A 20083-nucleotide genomic window follows, 5' to 3' on the forward strand; every position below is an offset into this window, starting at 1 on the left:
CTTTCCCATTTCACCACGACTGCACTTGAATATTTTTTTAACATGAGGATTAACTCTCTTCAGTTAAATTTCCAGAAAATGTGCTTGTTCCTTTGTTCTTAGACAACCGGGGACTTTTCACCGTTTCTTTCTCTGCTCACATTGAGGATCTCTCCTCGTTGTTTGACGGGCATTTCCTGGTGGCTCAGACGCCAAAGTATCTGCCTGCAATGCAGGAGACCCAGGTTTAGTCCCTGGGTCAGGCAGATCCTGGGAGAAGGGAATGTCCTCCCACTCTAGTGTTCTTGCCTGGAGAATTCCATGAACAGAGTAGCCTAGCGGGCTACAGTCCATGGGGTCGCAAATGGTCGGACACGACTGAGTGACTAACACTTTCATTTTCCTCTCTCTGACAATGTCTCAGATCCTACATATGTCAATTAACTGTGCTCCGCTAGATAGAAGCAAGCACCAGGTGAGTAGCTGTTATCTTTATAACTAGAAATTGACTTTTTGGTTGTACTAGGGCTTTGTTACTGTGCAGGCTTTTCTCTAGTTGCGGTATGTGGGTTTCTTACTGTGGTGGCTTCGCCTGTTGCACACCATGGGCTCGAGGCGCTTGGACTTTAGTAGTTGGGGCACATGGGCTCAACTGTTGTGGTTCCCCGGCTCTAGAGCACAGGTTCAGCAGTTGTGATGCCTGGCCTGAGTTGCTCTGCGAAATGTGGGATCTTCCTGGATCAGGGATCAAACCCAGGTCTCTCCTGCTTTGGCAGAAGGATTCTTTACCACTGAGCCACCAGGGAAGCCTGAAGATCCTTCTTACGCTCCTGTTTCGGAGAAACAGTTTGGTGTCGTGGATTCTTCCACATAGATGGCCCAGGTTCAAATCCCATTCTAGCCACTTACTAAATTGAGGGCACTGGGGAAAGTTAATTACCTTCTCTGTGCCTCTGTTTTCTCATATGTAAAATAGGGATAAAAAAACTGTTGCTTAAAAGAGTAGATGGTTTATTATATTGTAAATGTTTCATTTAAATTTAAACATATTTAAAATTAGTATCTTTTAAATTGCCCTCAGGCAGGGCAGTATCAAATGAAACAAGTTCCCAAAGCGCTAGATGACCAAGGTCAACCCAGGGCATTCGGACATGTCCATTCTCCATTTTCTACCTCACATCTTATATAATTGGGAAGGGGGGAAAGCATACACAGGGCACAGCTTTCTCTATCGGCCTGAATGTCCTAGTCCTGTACAGGGGAAATGCTCAAGTGACTTTCTCACCAGAAAATGTAGACGCTAAAGTACTCCTAGGTCAAGCCTGTACCCTCCAAGCTGTGCTACGACAATGGGGAGACAAACTTGAACCAGAAGTCCCTGAAGAAATTCTACAAAAGGTAAGAGCTGACGCTTGAGTTGAGGGGAGGCCAGGAAGCGTCAAGACCGCTGACCCAGAAGTAGGAAAACTCCAGCCCAGTGCCAAGTATCAGAACTGAAAAAGCAATAGCCTTTAAAAAGGCATGTGAAGTATAAAGCCTCTGACAACCACCTTTATTAAATGCCAAGTAATCCAAACTTCATAGCGTACTGTTAGTTACTCGGTCCTGTCTGATTCTTCGCGACCTTATGGACTGTAGCCCGCTAGGCTGCTCTGTCCATGGGATTCTCCAGACAAGAATACTGGATGCGGTAACCATTCCCTTCTCCAGGGGATCCTCCCGACCCAGGAATCAAACCCATGTATCCCACCTTGCAGGCAGGTTCTTTAGCCTCTGAATCACCAGGGAAGCCCTTTAAAGGCAACAGGCTCTCTGGAAGGAACATCCAAATGATACTTGCCCGCCAGTATCAACATCAAATAGTGCTACAAGCCAACTGGCCCTATGATCGCTCCTACGTAAACCCCATCTGGATATGGGGAATGTGCCCCCAGGATCTGTGCAGGGACTGCCCTGATGGTTGTGCCTAAGTAGCACCCGTAAGATCGCCTGTAGCATGGGATATAAATGTGCCCAGAATATTCATGTGCTTTGGATGAGCTCTTCCAGGAAGGAAAGGACAGCCACTCATTCCACTGCTAAAGATGTCCTTGATGACTCCAGAGAGCTCTCAACAATTTGTTCCACAAGCAGCAGGCATCAGATATGCCCTGCAGTCCTCAAGGACGCCTCTACGTTATATCAGGCTAGACTATGCCCAGCCGATGACCAATACTGCATATCCACATGGGTTCCCACCTCTGGGTGGCCTCCACTCCAGAGGACCTCACTCATGAGTGAGACAGCCTCATCGCTGGAGATGATACCATCCCAGGCGACATGGTCCCAGGCCAGGAGTTCACGATCAGAGACGCCTATGCCTCGTCCACTGGAGATGACACCCCAGAGCCACGGTACCATGTTGGAGGTGTAGCTGCTCACCCGGATGGCTTGCTCCCCAGTTCACATTGTGGAACACTGCAATGGGCACTGAGACATTCCAGAAACAATGGACTAAGTGCACTGCCTGACGGCACCAGAAGATGAGCCGCTATGATGTTATCTGGTAGAACTTGCTGGGTGCTTGCTGGCTGACCCAACCCTAGACCAAGAGGCCTATCAGACTGTCAGTCAGTTCTCAGGACAAAAGGTGCACCCAGAAACAGACAGCGCCCCTGCCTACAAATACTGAAGGCCGTTCATGTCCTCACCTCCTAAACTGCTGTCTCAGCATCACAGGCTGGACTGTACTTTAAGCACCTGAGTTGTTTTGCTTTTTTTGCCTGCACTGGATCTTAGCTGCAGTATGTGGGATCTAGTTCCCCAACCAGGGACAGAACCCAGGCCCCCTGCACTGGGAGCTTTAGTTGTAGCCACTGGACTACCAGGGAAGTCCCCCGAGTTGTTTTTTTGTTTGTTTGTTTGTTTTTAAGTTGTTTGTTTGTTTTTATTGTAACGTAAGTGCCTGATCTTAAGCTGTTGATTGCCAAGGCATCCACATCACAGACAGCTGCCTTAAATAAACACAGTGCCAGCTACCAGACTAGATGAAAGCCAGGCTTCCCCATCACGGAAGTTTCCTTTGTTTGAGAGATCACCGGTTGACTAGGATAACTGACCATCTGGCCACTTGGTTTTGCCTTCTGACACATTAATTCACGCTGATGTTTTAAGTGCACTAAGGAAGACTAAATCGGTAACACGCTAGTCATCCCATTCTAGACCCCAATAAAAGCGACCTAGGCTGCACGTGTACTCACTTTCTACCCATGATCTGGCTGTGCAGCCCGACACATGCCGTGCATCCTCCAGGACCTGTGAGTAATAAGCCATGTTTTCTTTTCAAAGTTCCCTAAGGGTTGTTACTGAGGCACCTCTTGCAATCATAATAAGAACCACAAGGTGGGGTGGCGGGGTGGGGTGAAGGCGGTGCAATCACAATGTAAAAAGTGGAAATGTTTAGTCGTTCAGTCGTGTCAGACTCTGTGCGACCCCACTGACTATAGCCCGCCAGGCTCCTCTGTCCATGGGATTCTCCAGGCCAGAATACTGGAGTAGGTAGCCATTCCCTTCTCCAGAGGATCTTCCAGATTCAGGGATCGAACCTGAGTCCTTTACTCCCAAATATGGATGGACAAATGCTTACCAGATACTTGACGGAAGTGAAAGAGATCATGATGAATAAACAGAACTATTTTTGGAGGAAGAAAAACAAATATACTACTGGAAACAGAAGAGAACGTTACAAAAAATCCAAATTCATATTCTCAGAACTGTACAGATGACAGTGGGTTTATAAAATGGGAAAAGGGTGCTATAAAAGGGAGCAATTATAGAATAAGAGAAAGTCCTTGGGGAAAAGGGTATTACGGCAAAATTAAAAACTTACTTGATGCGAAGTACTTAGCTCAAAGCGGCTCTGCCTCACCCTCGCTTTGCTAGACAGAGCTCTCGCCCCGCCCTCGGATCCCGCCCACGGACCCCGCCCACCCATGTGACCTCCTCCTTAACCAATCCGAGCCCAGGCACTGACCCCGCCCAGCGGACGCCATTACCCGCCCATCCCAGAGCCCGCACCCAGACACCTGCCGTCTGCCCCAGAGCCCGCCTCTTGCCGCCCACATCATCCACCATGGCAAGGTTCCGAGAAGGCCGCTGGCGCCCACGCGCCCGCGGATTCCTGCCCCGCAGACGCCTCATTCAAGCCGCCATTCCCTGGGCCTTGGAGTCGCCCGCCATGCTGCCCCCATCACCCCCGCAGGTGCGTCCGAACTACCACCCCCAGTGTGAGGCCGCAGTCAACTTCCTCGCCGCCCTGGAGTTCCACGCCTCCTTCCAGTGCCTGGCCGTCGCCTTCTACCTCGACCGTGATGACGTGGCCCTGAAGCATGTTTCCCGCTTCTTCCTGCTCCGCTCCCACGAACACAGCAAGACAGCCGAGAGCCTGATGTTCCTGCAGAACCAGCGTGGGGGCCGCCTCTGCTTCCCCAACATCAGAAAGCCCGAGACCCAACAGTGGGAGAGCAGACTCCAGGCCATGCAAGACACCCTGTACCTGGAGAAGTGCGTCCACCAGATCCTGCTCGACCTGCACCAGCTGGCCACCGACAACAGCGAGGCCGACCTGTGCCACTTCCTGGGGACCGGCTACCTGGACCAGCAGGTCAAGTTCATCAAGGAGCTGGGGGACCTTGTCAGCAACCTGAGCTACATGGGGTTACTGGAAGGTGCCTTGGCAGAGTACTTATCTGACAGGCTCACCCTGGGTGACGGCGACAAGAAGGACTGATCCTGGACTGGACATTCCCCCAAGTCCTGGGTGACTGCCCAAGGTCACCCTACTTGCCGTGCAGACCGCAGTATTGCCCTTGCAGAAAAAGTTCACTTAAGTTTTCCTTCTTTCAGTGTTGCCAGTTCTTCCAATAAAGTAATTGCTTCCTAAAGAAATAAAGGTGCCTTGTTGATTCATGCGTGCAAACCCTTAACTGTCAAGTTTTAAAACAGGTATTCGGGAGTCTTCTCGAGCTACCAATGCCCTGTTCGCAGGCAGCTCAGGATCTCCAAAGAGGGAGGGAAGAAGGGGATCCATGGGACCCTGAACAATACAAAATGTACCTTCCCCTAATATACAATGTGGTATATGGGGTGGGGGTGGGTGAGATGAGGCTCTGGTGAATGTGGGTGCCTGTGAATAGATGAGCTATAGAAATATGGCCTGAAAATCATGGTTGGGGTTGATCTCCAGAAACAGTGAAGGGAAAGGGATTGAGAAGGGAATGAAATAAAGCGGTCTTCATTTTGTTTGGAGCAGACTTCTGGGTAGCAAGATGGGGGCCCTGGATGCTGGCATAGCCGAGTCCCTCTCTGACAATCTCACCCTGGGCTACAGTGACAATCTAAGTGCAGCAGGGCTGGCTTTCCTAGAGACACACTTCCTGTGGTCACCACTGTTGAGCATGGATTCTGCCCTTACAAAACATCCACGTGTGATTTTTACTTGAACTGTACCACCCTGTGATAAAGTAACATGATACCACTCAAAATTTACCTCAATTCTATTGAGGGCGATTCTGTATAGCCCTTCTAGTGTGAAAAATATAAGCTCATGATGAAGGTCAATTTGTGATATTGAATATACAGTAAAATGAAGCCCCCTGAATATGAAGTCAGTGGCACTGGCTGCATTGAGGAATGTAGAGGGGGAAGGGTGGAAGCTGGGAGACCACTTAGTAGGCATCACAGCTGGTCCAGGTGAAAGACGATGGTGGTTTTACTGCAGTGGAGGATGAAGAAATGAAGAGATGCAGACACATGGCAGATGGATTTGCATATATCAGCAAGGTTTCCTCATGGACCAGAGAGGAAGAGTGAGATATGAAGAAAGAAGTCTAATTTAGCCTGGGTTGATGGTGGTGCCCTTTTATCAATTTGGGGTCTTTTGCCAGGTGCACAGCTCGGATGGAAGGTTGGAGAAGGCATATCATTTCAAACCTGAGATGCATATTAGACATCCAAGTGGAACTGTCACGCAGGTAGCCAGAAAAATAAATCTGGCGTTCAGAGTGGACGTCGGCTTTAGAAACAGACCTATGGGAAACATCATCATCAGATCAAGTCTCTACACATGTGAATCCTAATATTGCCTTTGCCTAACAAAAACACTCAAAATATGTTTCTTCTGTGCCTGCTGCTGCTGCTGCTGCTGCTAAGTCACTTCAGTCGTGTCCGACTCTGTGTGACCCCATAGACGGAAGCCCACCAGGCTCCCCTGTCCCTGGGATTCTCCAGGCAAGAACACTGGAGTGGGTTGCCATTTCCTTCTCCAATGTGTGAAAGTGGAAAGTGAAAAGTGAAAGTGAAGTTGCTCAGTCATGTCCGACCCTTAGCGACCCCATGGACTGCAGCCCACCAGGCTCCTCCATCCATGGGATTTTCTAGGCAAGAGTACTGGAGTGGCTTGCCATTGCCTTCTCCGTCTTCTGTGCCTAGGTGTGGTTAATAAGGCAAAATTTTTAATTTTACATATCTTGCCTACCTGATCAAGGACACAAGGTCCTTGATAAGAGATGATCCTCAGATTGACACATGGTCAATCTGAATCTCCCAAAAGTTTGGAAACTGCTTTGAATATTTACAAATATTCAAATATTTACAAATATTCCTCCCTGTAGCTCAGATGTTAAGAATCTGCCCGCAAGGTGGGAGAAGTGGGTTCGATCCCTGGGTCAGGAAGATCCCCTGGAGAAGGGAGTGGCAACCCATTCCAGTATTCTTGCCTGGAGAGTTTCATGGAAAGAGGAGCCTGATGGATACAGTCCATGAGATTGTAGAGAGTCGGACAGGACTGAGCAACTCTTACTTTGAATATTTACAAGTACATAAACAAATTTGGCTACAAAGGAATTAACTTTCTCATCTCACCATGACTGTACTTGAATATATTTTTTTAATGAGGATTAACTCTCTTCAGTTAAATTTCCAGAAAATGTGCTTGTTCCTTTATTCTTAGACAACCGGGGACTTTTCACTCTGTTTCTTTCTCTGCTCACATTGAGGATCTCTCCTCGTTGTTTGACGGGCATTCCCTGGTGGCTCAGACGCCAAAGTATCTGCCTGCAATGCAGGAGACCCAGGTTTAGTCCCTGGGTCAGGCAGATCCTGGGAGAAGGGAATGTCCACCCACTCTAGTGTTCTTGCCTGGAGAATTCCATGAACAGAGTAGCCTAGCGGGCTACAGCCCATGGGGTCGCAAATGGTCGGACACAACTGAGTGACTAACACTTTCATTTTCCTCTCTCTGACAATGTCTCAGATCCTACATATGTCAATTAACTGTGCTCCGCTAGATAGAAGCAAGCACCAGGTGAGTAGCTGTTATCTTTATAACTAGAAATTGACTTTTTGGTTGTACTAGGGCTTTGTTACTGTGCAGGCTTTTCTCTAGTTGCGGTATGTGGGTTTCTTACTGTGGTGGCTTCGCCTGTTGCACACCATGGGCTCGAGGCGCTTGGACTTTAGTAGTTGGGGCACATGGGCTCAACTGTTGTGGTTCCCCGGCTCTAGAGCACAGGTTCAGCAGTTGTGATGCCTGGCCTGAGTTGCTCTGCGAAATGTGGGATCTTCCTGGATCAGGGATCAAACCCAGGTCTCTCCTGCTTTGGCAGAAGGATTCTTTACCACTGAGCCACCAGGGAAGCCTGAAGATCCTTCTTACGCTCCTGTTTCGGAGAAACAGTTTGGTGTCGTGGATTCTTCCACATAGATGGCCCAGGTTCAAATCCCATTCTAGCCACTTACTAAATTGAGGGCACTGGGGAAAGTTAATTACCTTCTCTGTGCCTCTGTTTTCTCATATGTAAAATAGGGATAAAAAAACTGTTGCTTAAAAGAGTAGATGGTTTATTATATTGTAAATGTTTCATTTAAATTTAAACATATTTAAAATTAGTATCTTTTAAATTGCCCTCAGGCAGGGCAGTATCAAATGAAACAAGTTCCCAAAGCGCTAGATGACCAAGGTCAACCCAGGGCATTCGGACATGTCCATTCTCCATTTTCTACCTCACATCTTATATAATTGGGAAGGGGGGAAAGCATACACAGGGCACAGCTTTCTCTATCGGCCTGAATGTCCTAGTCCTGTACAGGGGAAATGCTCAAGTGACTTTCTCACCAGAAAATGTAGACGCTAAAGTACTCCTAGGTCAAGCCTGTACCCTCCAAGCTGTGCTACGACAATGGGGAGACAAACTTGAACCAGAAGTCCCTGAAGAAATTCTACAAAAGGTAAGAGCTGACGCTTGAGTTGAGGGGAGGCCAGGAAGCGTCAAGACCGCTGACCCAGAAGTAGGAAAACTCCAGCCCAGTGCCAAGTATCAGAACTGAAAAAGCAATAGCCTTTAAAAAGGCATGTGAAGTATAAAGCCTCTGACAACCACCTTTATTAAATGCCAAGTAATCCAAACTTCATAGCGTACTGTTAGTTACTCGGTCCTGTCTGATTCTTCGCGACCTTATGGACTGTAGCCCGCTAGGCTGCTCTGTCCATGGGATTCTCCAGACAAGAATACTGGATGCGGTAACCATTCCCTTCTCCAGGGGATCCTCCCGACCCAGGAATCAAACCCATGTATCCCACCTTGCAGGCAGGTTCTTTAGCCTCTGAATCACCAGGGAAGCCCTTTAAAGGCAACAGGCTCTCTGGAAGGAACATCCAAATGATACTTGCCCGCCAGTATCAACATCAAATAGTGCTACAAGCCAACTGGCCCTATGATCGCTCCTACGTAAACCCCATCTGGATATGGGGAATGTGCCCCCAGGATCTGTGCAGGGACTGCCCTGATGGTTGTGCCTAAGTAGCACCCGTAAGATCGCCTGTAGCATGGGATATAAATGTGCCCAGAATATTCATGTGCTTTGGATGAGCTCTTCCAGGAAGGAAAGGACAGCCACTCATTCCACTGCTAAAGATGTCCTTGATGACTCCAGAGAGCTCTCAACAATTTGTTCCACAAGCAGCAGGCATCAGATATGCCCTGCAGTCCTCAAGGACGCCTCTACGTTATATCAGGCTAGACTATGCCCAGCCGATGACCAATACTGCATATCCACATGGGTTCCCACCTCTGGGTGGCCTCCACTCCAGAGGACCTCACTCATGAGTGAGACAGCCTCATCGCTGGAGATGATACCATCCCAGGCGACATGGTCCCAGGCCAGGAGTTCACGATCAGAGACGCCTATGCCTCGTCCACTGGAGATGACACCCCAGAGCCACGGTACCATGTTGGAGGTGTAGCTGCTCACCCGGATGGCTTGCTCCCCAGTTCACATTGTGGAACACTGCAATGGGCACTGAGACATTCCAGAAACAATGGACTAAGTGCACTGCCTGACGGCACCAGAAGATGAGCCGCTATGATGTTATCTGGTAGAACTTGCTGGGTGCTTGCTGGCTGACCCAACCCTAGACCAAGAGGCCTATCAGACTGTCAGTCAGTTCTCAGGACAAAAGGTGCACCCAGAAACAGACAGCGCCCCTGCCTACAAATACTGAAGGCCGTTCATGTCCTCACCTCCTAAACTGCTGTCTCAGCATCACAGGCTGGACTGTACTTTAAGCACCTGAGTTGTTTTGCTTTTTTTGCCTGCACTGGATCTTAGCTGCAGTATGTGGGATCTAGTTCCCCAACCAGGGACAGAACCCAGGCCCCCTGCACTGGGAGCTTTAGTTGTAGCCACTGGACTACCAGGGAAGTCCCCCGAGTTGTTTTTTTGTTTGTTTGTTTGTTTTTAAGTTGTTTGTTTGTTTTTATTGTAACGTAAGTGCCTGATCTTAAGCTGTTGATTGCCAAGGCATCCACATCACAGACAGCTGCCTTAAATAAACACAGTGCCAGCTACCAGACTAGATGAAAGCCAGGCTTCCCCATCACGGAAGTTTCCTTTGTTTGAGAGATCACCGGTTGACTAGGATAACTGACCATCTGGCCACTTGGTTTTGCCTTCTGACACATTAATTCACGCTGATGTTTTAAGTGCACTAAGGAAGACTAAATCGGTAACACGCTAGTCATCCCATTCTAGACCCCAATAAAAGCGACCTAGGCTGCACGTGTACTCACTTTCTACCCATGATCTGGCTGTGCAGCCCGACACATGCCGTGCATCCTCCAGGACCTGTGAGTAATAAGCCATGTTTTCTTTTCAAAGTTCCCTAAGGGTTGTTACTGAGGCACCTCTTGCAATCATAATAAGAACCACAAGGTGGGGTGGCGGGGTGGGGTGAAGGCGGTGCAATCACAATGTAAAAAGTGGAAATGTTTAGTCGTTCAGTCGTGTCAGACTCTGTGCGACCCCACTGACTATAGCCCGCCAGGCTCCTCTGTCCATGGGATTCTCCAGGCCAGAATACTGGAGTAGGTAGCCATTCCCTTCTCCAGAGGATCTTCCAGATTCAGGGATCGAACCTGAGTCCTTTACTCCCAAATATGGATGGACAAATGCTTACCAGATACTTGACGGAAGTGAAAGAGATCATGATGAATAAACAGAACTATTTTTGGAGGAAGAAAAACAAATATACTACTGGAAACAGAAGAGAACGTTACAAAAAATCCAAATTCATATTCTCAGAACTGTACAGATGACAGTGGGTTTATAAAATGGGAAAAGGGTGCTATAAAAGGGAGCAATTATAGAATAAGAGAAAGTCCTTGGGGAAAAGGGTATTACGGCAAAATTAAAAACTTACTTGATGCGAAGTACTTAGCTCAAAGCGGCTCTGCCTCACCCTCGCTTTGCTAGACAGAGCTCTCGCCCCGCCCTCGGATCCCGCCCACGGACCCCGCCCACCCACGTGACCTCCTCCTTAACCAATCCGAGCCCAGGCACTGACCCCGCCCAGCGGACGCCATTACCCGCCCATCCCAGAGCCCGCACCCAGACACCTGCCGTCTGCCCCAGAGCCCGCCTCTTGCCGCCCACATCATCCACCATGGCAAGGTTCCGAGAAGGCCGCTGGCGCCCACGCGCCCGCGGATTCCTGCCCCGCAGACGCCTCATTCAAGCCGCCATTCCCTGGGCCTTGGAGTCGCCCGCCATGCTGCCCCCATCACCCCCGCAGGTGCGTCCGAACTACCACCCCCAGTGTGAGGCCGCAGTCAACTTCCTCGCCGCCCTGGAGTTCCACGCCTCCTTCCAGTGCCTGGCCGTCGCCTTCTACCTCGACCGTGATGACGTGGCCCTGAAGCATGTTTCCCGCTTCTTCCTGCTCCGCTCCCACGAACACAGCAAGACAGCCGAGAGCCTGATGTTCCTGCAGAACCAGCGTGGGGGCCGCCTCTGCTTCCCCAACATCAGAAAGCCCGAGACCCAACAGTGGGAGAGCAGACTCCAGGCCATGCAAGACACCCTGTACCTGGAGAAGTGCGTCCACCAGATCCTGCTCGACCTGCACCAGCTGGCCACCGACAACAGCGAGGCCGACCTGTGCCACTTCCTGGGGACCGGCTACCTGGACCAGCAGGTCAAGTTCATCAAGGAGCTGGGGGACCTTGTCAGCAACCTGAGCTACATGGGGTTACTGGAAGGTGCCTTGGCAGAGTACTTATCTGACAGGCTCACCCTGGGTGACGGCGACAAGAAGGACTGATCCTGGACTGGACATTCCCCCAAGTCCTGGGTGACTGCCCAAGGTCACCCTACTTGCCGTGCAGACCGCAGTATTGCCCTTGCAGAAAAAGTTCACTTAAGTTTTCCTTCTTTCAGTGTTGCCAGTTCTTCCAATAAAGTAATTGCTTCCTAAAGAAATAAAGGTGCCTTGTTGATTCATGCGTGCAAACCCTTAACTGTCAAGTTTTAAAACAGGTATTCGGGAGTCTTCTCGAGCTACCAATGCCCTATTCACAGGCGGCTCAGGATCTCCACAGAGGGAGGGAAGAGGGGGATCCATGGGACCCTGAACAATACAAAATGTGCCTTCCCCTAATATACAATGTGGTATATGGGGTGGGGGTGGGTAAGGTGAGGCTCTGGTGAATGTGGGTGCCTGTGAATAGATGAGCTATAGAAATATGGCCTGAAAATCATGGTTGGGGTTGATCTCCAGAAACAATGAAGGGAAAGGGATTGGGAAGGGAATGAAATAAAGCGGTCTTCATTTTGTTTGGAACAGACTTCTGGGTAGCAAGATGGGGGTCCTGGATGCTGGCATAGCAGAGTCCCTCTCTGACAAGCTCTACCTTGGGCTACAGTGACAATCTAAGTGCAGCAGGGCTGGCTTTCCTAGAGACATACTTCCTGTGGTCACCACTGTTGAGCATGGATGCTGCCCTTACAAAACATGCACGTGTGATTTTTTACTTGAACTGTATCACCCTGATAGAAAGTAACATGGTACCACTCAAAATTTACCTCAACAGAAGGGCTGAAAAATATGATATAAAAAATATCTGATTCATTGATATGGCAGAAAACATTCCTTTGTCAACATATTCATATACATAGAGTATGTCAAATACGTAAGGATAATTATGAAATAGCATTGCCGATCATCATATTTTAAGTATTACCATCTCAAGAAAAATATAGAACTGACTTCTTCACAGTACTTTTTTCACAAACCACAAACTGTTAAGATTCACTCTTATAAACCTCTAGTGTACCTGGCCTGGTAATATTAAACTTTTAAAAACCAGTCTTCTCAGGTTATGTTTATGACTGGAGCAGTATTAGAAGATGGCTCCTTCATATTACAAAGGGGACCAATAAATTGCTTTTTTTTTCACTGTAACACAGTAAACATAAGACTTGAGAAAGCACTTCAGTACCTCCATATTTTTTCGTATGTAATCCTGCAGTTTTATTTTTCCAGTCAGATTGGGAAAGCATAGCTCATGAACTTTTGTTAACTGAAGTGCACTGTTCTTCAGAGCTATAGCTCACATAACTGCCAATTTACATGAAATGGTCCCTTGGTGACATTCACTCCTACAATGCAAGACACTTTGAGAGCAAAATTCTCATCTTTGAAACTGTTTTGCCTTTTCAGTTATAAATACAAAATTTTCAAAGCACATTTAAAGGTAGTGTGGTATTATTTAACAAAGAATTCTGTTATACAGATGCATACTGAAATATTTATGCATGAAATATCTTAGCATTTCTTCAAAATAATAATGGGTGAGGAAATATTGCCAGGAGTCAGTAACTGTTGAAGGTGGGAGATGGTATAACTGAGCAGGACACTGTGGGTCCTTTCTAGGAGAGACCCCTCCCCCATATCCTCTGCCTTAGCTCCAATTTGAAGTACCTAAATAATAATACCTTTATGTACATTTCCTGAGTTGTTTTACAGATGTTAAAACCATCACAAGGGAATTCTCTGGCAGTGCAGTGGTCAGGACTTGGGGCTTTTATTGCCAAAGGCCCAGGTTCAAGCCCTGGTCACCTGGTCGGAGAACTAAGATCCCTCAAGCCATGTGGCACGGTCAAAATAATATATATATATTTAATTAAACACCACCAAACGGAAGAAATTTAACTACTTGATTATCTGAGCATGTACCTCTTTCCAGACTTACTGGTGCCTAAGGATTGATAACGTTGACCCCTGTGACACGGCCCTGGTACCTTACCATCAATCAATCAAAGAACTATGCACAAGCTGATCACATATCCTGAGATGCCCCTTCCTCAACTTGCCTTTCAAAATGCTTTTGAAACCCATCAGGGAGATTGGGTGTTTTGAGCATTGCTGCTGCTGCTGCCAAGTCACTTCAGTCGTGTCCAACTCTGTGTGACCCCATAGACGGAAGCCCACCAGGCTCCCCCGTCCCTGGGATTCTCCAGGCAAGAACACTGGAGTGGGTTGCCATTTCCTTCTCCAATGTGAAAGTGAAAAGTGAAAGTAAAGTCGCTCAGTCATCTGACTTGTAGTGACCCCAAGGTAGCTATCCTGAATTCCTTGCTTGGTTCCCTGCAGTAAATGCTGCATTTCTTTGCACCAAAACTGAGTCAATAGATTGGCTTTACTGCATGAGGGCAAGTGGACCCAAGTTTGGTTTGGTAACAATGGGAATATGGGAATTTATTGTAATATTCTGTCTACTTTTATATACATTTGAAACTGACCACAATCTAGAGATAACTCATACCTTCCAAAGCACACCAGTATAGTTTTGTTACAAAGTATTGCAAAAACAGTAATTTTAATGGTTTAATGTGAAATTTACAGCACTGTTTTAAGGTAAATCTTGTTTATAACAATAATCAAAAGAACTTGAGAATAAAATAGTTCTTCACATTCATATATTTCATGAGTTTCTAGTATTTATACCATTTTTATAATATATTCTAGAACCTTCTGTGGTAACATTTTTTTATTATTTATATACCAATATTCTTGGATAACTTAACCTTGAGAAAATATTTTTCATTCCTGACAAAAACAATGCATAAATCTTTCACTGCACACAAAGAGATATGAAGAAAATAGGAGAATATGTAGTTTTGTTTTTATGTATAAGAAACATATGGTTATGCTTTTTTTCAAATTGTTGATTGACAATATGAAAAATTATTTATATTTAACTTCCAAAATTAACTTTACTCAAAAAAATTCCCTTTGGCAATTAAGATTTCAAAAGCAGATGAAAGCCAATGATTTGATGTCCCATTTACAAAATGTAGCTTTACAAGTTATTATATTGAACAACTAATCTAATGTGTAGGTCATGGCCACTTGAACTATTTCCCAGTTTGACAAATCAACAATTTTATTCAGCACCACTGATTAAAAGGATTAGCACCAATTCTGGAAACACTGAAATATGATTTGAAGCTTGTTTCCTAACATGGAGGAGTCTACAAAATGTGTTGTTTCTAAACTGTAAACATGATTAAGGGATCCAAATGATAAAATGTGAGTCATGACTTCAGACCCTAAACAGTTTTTCTCCCATGTAAGTATCTCTTCTCTCCTCAGAGACAGTATTACTCAGGGCCCTCAACCACCACTGCCACCATCTCCTCCATCCCTTCCTCTCCCCCAGCAGATGCACTCATGTGACATTTTCCCACATAATCCCAGACCAGAAGTTTGGATTCTACAGCATAGTTTGATGGTGATGACTGAAGAGAGCAGGGGCAGTTGATACCAAGGCTTTGGTATGTGATCCATTAGTGTGGCTCACTTCCAGCACATGGGCCCACAGATTTATAGCTACTTTCACACAAGCCCTTAATTATCTCATTCTTTACATACTGTTCCCAGTGTTCTGTATGTTTTTAAAACAGTGTATATTATTAATCACTTTCATCAGAACACAGGAATGTAACATATGAAATACCACCCACTGTCCAATCAGTATTCCAGATGACATTCAGTTCAGTTCAGTTCAGTTGCTCAGTCGTGACCAACTCTCTGTGACCCCATGAATCACAGCACACCAGGCCTGCCTGTCCATCACCAACTCCTGGAGTTCACTCAAACTCAATAGCACCAAATTGATTTTTACCCTATTTGGTACTTTTCTCTCTTTACTGACTTTAAAAGCTGAAGATCATGCTGGAAACCCCCCTTAATTGTCTTGCAAACTCTTATACTCCATGAGTTCATCTAATACTTTATTAACCCCATGAATATTTTGAGGCTATACACTGTATCATTGAAACATGTCCTTCACATCCAGTCTCTACTTTGTAAAGTATGCACTGGTGCCTTTAATTTGACCTAAGCTATTTTTCTCAACTTCCACAGAGTGACTATTCATCCTGGAATTTTAAAAAACAAATTTACGTTAATTTTCTCTATAAACATTCAGATTTTATAAGCTTCAATCTCACATTCTTGTTAGTATCTGCTTTTGAAGACTGAAGAGTTGTTTCTTAGAAAATTTCCCTCAGTAAAGTTCTCCAGCCCTTCAACTATATAAACTGCTATCATTGAAAATGTTTCCAGCCCCACTAGTGTTCCACCTGTACTCTGTAGCCAGAGCTAAACAAGGAAATCTGCATGTTAAAAAAAGATCAGTGTGGATTTCTGCTGGGTGCCATGACATTTGACAACTTATACCTTGAGACAGTTACTGCCTTTCTCAGACTGCCCCCAAAACCAGAACATATGATTGCATTCATTGGTTGGTTGATTTGCTCATTTGTTAAATCATTCATTTTGTAAAAGTAATAATTATCTAATAATTACTGTCTGCCATGCCTGTTTGGGGTATTGTTGGTACAATGGTGATTGTGCCTTCATGGCAATCACAATTGCATAGTCTTTCTCTTCCTAAAAGGAAATTTAATTTGGCTAACACTGAAAAACATGTAAATCCAGTTTGAATATCTGGAAGTTCATGGTTCACGAACTGCTGAAACCTGGCTTGGAGAATTTTGAGCATTACTTTGCTAGACTGTGAGATGAGTAAAACTGTGTGGCAGTTTGAACATTCTTTGGCATTGCCTTTCTGTGGGATTGGAATGAAAACTGACCTTTTCCAGTCCTGTGGCCACTGATGAGTTTTCCAAATTTGCTGGCATATTTAATGCAGCACTTTCACAACATCATCTTTTAGGATTTGAAATAGCTCAACTGGAATTCCATCACCTTCCCTAGCTTTGTTCATAGTGATGCTTCCTAAGGCCCACTTGACTTTGCACTCCAGGATGTCTGGCTCTAGGTGAGTGATCACACCATTGTGATTATCTGGGTCATGATCTTTTTTGTACAGTTCTTCTGTGTATTCTTGCCACCTCTTCTTAATATCTTCTGCTCCTGTTAGGTCCATACCATTTCTGTCCTTTATTGTGCCCATCTTTGCATGAAATGTTCCCTTGGTATCTCTAATTTTCTTGAAGAGAGCTCTAGTCTTTCCCATTCTATTGTTTTCCTATATTTCTTTGCATTGATCACTGAGGAAGGCTTTCTTTTATTTCCTTGCTATTCTTTGGGACCATGCATTCAGATGGAAATATCTTCCTTTTCTCCTTTGCCTTTAGCTTCTCTTCTTTTCTCAGCTATTTGTAAGGCCTCCTCAGACAGCCATTTTGCCTTTTTGCATTTCTTTTTCTTGGGGATGGTCTTGATCACTGCCTCCTGTACAATGTCATGAACCTCCATCCATAGTTCTCCAGGCACTCTATCAGATCTAATCCCTTGAATCTATTTCTCACTTCTATTGCATAATCATACGGGATTTGACTTAGGTCATACCTGGATGGTCTAGTGGTTTTCCCTCCTTTTTTCAACTTAAGTCTGAATTTTGCAATAAGGAGTCATGATTTGAGCCTCAGTCAGCTCCTGGTCTCGTTTTTTTTCTGACTGTACATAGCTTCTTCATCTTTGGCTGCAAAATATATAATCAATCTGATTTTGCTATTGACCATCTGGTGATGTCCATGTGTAGAGTCTTCTCTCGTGTTGTTGGAAGAGGGTGCTTGCTATGACCAGTGTGTTCTCTTGATAAAACTCTATTAGCCTTTGCCCTGCTTCATTTTGTACTCCAAGGCCAAATTTCCTGTTACTCCAGGTAGCTCTTGACTTCCTACTTTTGCATTCCAGTCCCCTATAATGGACATCGTTTTTGGGTGTTCGTTCTAGAAGGTCTTGTAGGTCTTCATAGAACCGTTCAACTTCAGCTACTTCACCATTACTGGTTGTGGCACAGACTTGGATTACTGTGATATTGAATGGTTTGCCTTGGAAACAAACAGAGATCATTCTGTCATTTTTGAGATTGCACCCAAGAGCTGCATTTTGGACTCTTTTGTTGACTCTGAGGGCTACTCCATCTCTTCTAAGGGATTCTTGCCCACAGTAGTAGATATAACAGTCAACTGAATTAAATTCACCCATTCCAGTCCATTTTAGTTTGCTGACTCCTAAAATGTCGATGTTCACTCTTGCCATCTCCTGTTTGACCACTTCCAATTTACCTTGATTCATGGACCTAACATTCCAGGTTCCTATGCAATACTGTTCCTTACAGCATCAGACTTTACTTCCATCTCCAGTCACATCCACAACTGGGTGTTGTTTTGCTTTGGCTCTGTCTCTTCATTCTTTCTGGAGTTATTTCTCCACTGAACTCCAGTAGCATACTGGGCACCTACTGACCTGGGGAGTTCATCTTTCAGTGTCCTATCTTTTTGCCTTTTCATACCTTTCATGGGGTTCTCAAGGCAAGAATACTAAAGTGGTTTGCCATTCCCTTCTCCTGTGAACCACATTTTATCAGAACTCTCCACCATAACCCGTCCATCTTGGGTGGCCCTACATGGCATGGCTTATAGTTTCATTGAGTTAGACAAGGTTGGGGTCCATGTGATCAGTTTGATTAGTTTTCTGTGACTGTGGTTTTCAGTCTGTCTGCCCTCTGATGGATAAGTAAGAGGCTTCTGTAAGGTTTCTGATGGGATAGATTGACTGAGGGGGAAATTGGGTCTTGTTCTGATGGGCGGGGCCATGTTCAGTAAATCTTTAATCCAATTTTCTGTTGATGGGCGGGGCTGTGTTCCCTCCCTGTTGTTTGACCTGAGACCAAACTATGGTGGAGGTAATGAAGATAATGGCGACCTCCTTCAAAAGGTCCCCTGCACTGCTGCACTCATACACTACACCTTTTTTATCCATTCATCTGTTGATGGGCACTTGAGTTGCTTTGATATCTTGGCTATCATAAATAATGCTGCTATGAACAATGGGGTGCATATATCTCTTCAAAGTGGTGTTTTTATTTTTTTTCCCCGATATACACTTAAAAGTGGAATTGCTAGGTCATATGGTAGCTCTATTTTTAGTTTTCTGAGAAACCTCCATACTGTTTTCCATAGTGGCTTCACCAACTTCCATTCCAACCAACAGTGTAAAAAAGGGTTCTCTTTCCTCCCCATCCTCTCCAACATTTATTATTTGTGTTCTTTTTGATGTCAGGGGTGAGGTGATAGCTTATTGTGGTTTTGATCTGCATCTCCCTGATGATTAATGATGTTGAGCATCTTTTTATATACCTGTCAGCCATCTCCACCATATGCTACTTTATAAAAGAAACTTATCGTACGTACTCTGTAAAGAACCAAAGCCAAATAACTGGCACATAGGAAATACTTTTTTCTTTGCATGTAGAATACAGCGTCATGCTGCTCCTTGAGCTTACTGGTTTTCCATGGTAACTGAGTCTTAAGACACTACATAAAGGTAAACTTTTCCTCTTCAACAGATTTGTATTCAAGCTCTTACTGAAGTGAATTACGACACGAAAAGTGATTTTAACAGGTACCAATTTGCAATGGCTAACAGCCACTATATTAATAACTGACAGAACCAAATTCTGGCTGCTATCATTCCATACAAGGGAACCACATTAGTAAAATACCTAGGTATGAAACTCTTGCCTAGGGAGTTGCCTTAGGCAAATTTGCTGCAGTAAAGTTGTCTAACAAGCAACCTCAAAATCACATTCGCAGGTGTGCAGAATGACATTTTCAGGAGTCAGCTTCTACCTGCTAGGCCTGGCTATAGGTTGAGTTTGGTTGAGCTAGATTCCCTTCTGTCCTACATGTCTCATTTTTCTGCAAACTGCCTAGGACATGCTCTTCAAATGGTGGATGGAAGAAACATAAGAGGCCATGCCCAACCATGCAAGCACATTTACATCTTTTGGTCAAACTTGACAAACCTTAGGTCTTCTCATGTATCATTGACCAAAACAATTGACTTGGAACACCCCAAGTCAGAGAAGAGAAGAGTATTTACCACCATCAATGAAGCCATGATTAGGACAGGGAGGGAAGAAAGAATTTTGAGTAAATAATGCTATCTACCACAAGGAAAGGGAATTCTTGGAGTGGCAGGGAGAAAGTGAATGGTAAGAGTCCACTCTCAGTCCATCTTGGGTCTCCAAACAGGTGGCAGGACTAGACTGACTTATGGTTTGGATGATTGTAATGACTGACAACAACATCAATAAATTACTCAGACCGGGAATTATGCAATAAACACAGATGACAATTCAGACTTTAAAAATCAATGACAGCTTAAAAAAAAAATCTGGTGACAGCTTTTGTTCATGCCACAAATCTAGTTTGAATAAATCAAGTGATTGCAAAAAACAAGCATTTGAAA

The 20083-nt window shown here is 45.3% G+C and overlaps 1 long non-coding RNA gene and 2 pseudogenes across 1 annotated transcript in view; 2 read left to right on the top strand and 1 right to left on the bottom strand.

Annotated features, from left to right (window-relative positions):
- LOC148773262 (uncharacterized) overlaps positions 1-20083 on the bottom strand; it is a 201957-nt gene that overhangs the window by 94123 nt on the left and 87751 nt on the right. The window lies entirely within an intron of this gene.
- Positions 4166-4820, top strand: LOC129535058 (ferritin heavy chain pseudogene; annotated as a pseudogene).
- Positions 11033-11687, top strand: LOC129535059 (ferritin heavy chain pseudogene; annotated as a pseudogene).

The sequence above is a fragment of the Moschus berezovskii genome, chromosome X (assembly GCF_049115385.1).
Source record: "Moschus berezovskii isolate FMDL1 chromosome X, NW_MosBer_1.0, whole genome shotgun sequence".
Lineage (NCBI taxonomy): Eukaryota > Metazoa > Chordata > Mammalia > Artiodactyla > Moschidae > Moschus > Moschus berezovskii.